The 660-nt window shown below is 37.4% G+C and overlaps 1 non-coding gene across 1 annotated transcript; it reads left to right on the forward strand.

The window, feature by feature from the left end:
• Nucleotides 1–225: 225 nt before the first annotated feature.
• Nucleotides 226–333, forward strand: LOC130937105 (small nucleolar RNA R71). Its single transcript, XR_009068338.1, has one exon. It is a non-coding gene; the product is annotated as a small nucleolar RNA R71 (small nucleolar RNA).
• The last annotated feature ends 327 nt before the right edge of the window (nt 334–660 follow it).

Genomic DNA, 660 nt, shown 5'->3' on the forward strand with positions numbered 1-660 from the left:
CAGAGTATCAATCTCAATAACTCCTTTCTTTTGAGTTGTCCCATTGTTCACAGGATTTTTTTCAGAAGTGTACATGAACTGGTTATTTGCAACCATTTTAATGAGTTTTTGGGCTTCTGCATCTGTTTTCATTAAATGAATGGATCCGCCCGCAGAATGGTCCAATGACATCTTGGATAACTCAGATAGACCATCATAGAAGATACCTATGATGCTCCATTCTGAAAGCATGTCAGAAGGACACATTCAGATCAATTACTTGTATCTTTCCCAAGCTTCATAGAGGGATTCACCTTCCTTCTGTTTGAAGTTTTTAACTTCTACTCTAAGCTTACTCATCTTTTGAGGTGGAAAAAATTTAGCTAAAAAGGCATTGACCAACTTTTCAAAAGAGTTCAGGCTGTCTCTAGGTTGTAAGTTCAACCATATACTAGCTTTGTCTCTTATAGCAAAAGGGAAAAGCATAAGTCTGTAAACCTCGGGATCAACTCTATTGGCCTTAACAGTGTCACAGATTTGCAAAAATTCAGCCAAGAACTGATGAGGATCTTCCAATGGAAGTCTATGAAACTTGCAATTCTGTTGCATTAAAGAAACTAATTGAGGTTTAAGCTCAAAGTTATTTGCTCCAATGGCAGGAATATAGATGCTCCTCCCATA

Source organism: Arachis stenosperma, chromosome 6, assembly GCF_014773155.1.
Source record: "Arachis stenosperma cultivar V10309 chromosome 6, arast.V10309.gnm1.PFL2, whole genome shotgun sequence".
Classification (NCBI taxonomy): Eukaryota; Viridiplantae; Streptophyta; class Magnoliopsida; order Fabales; family Fabaceae; genus Arachis; species Arachis stenosperma.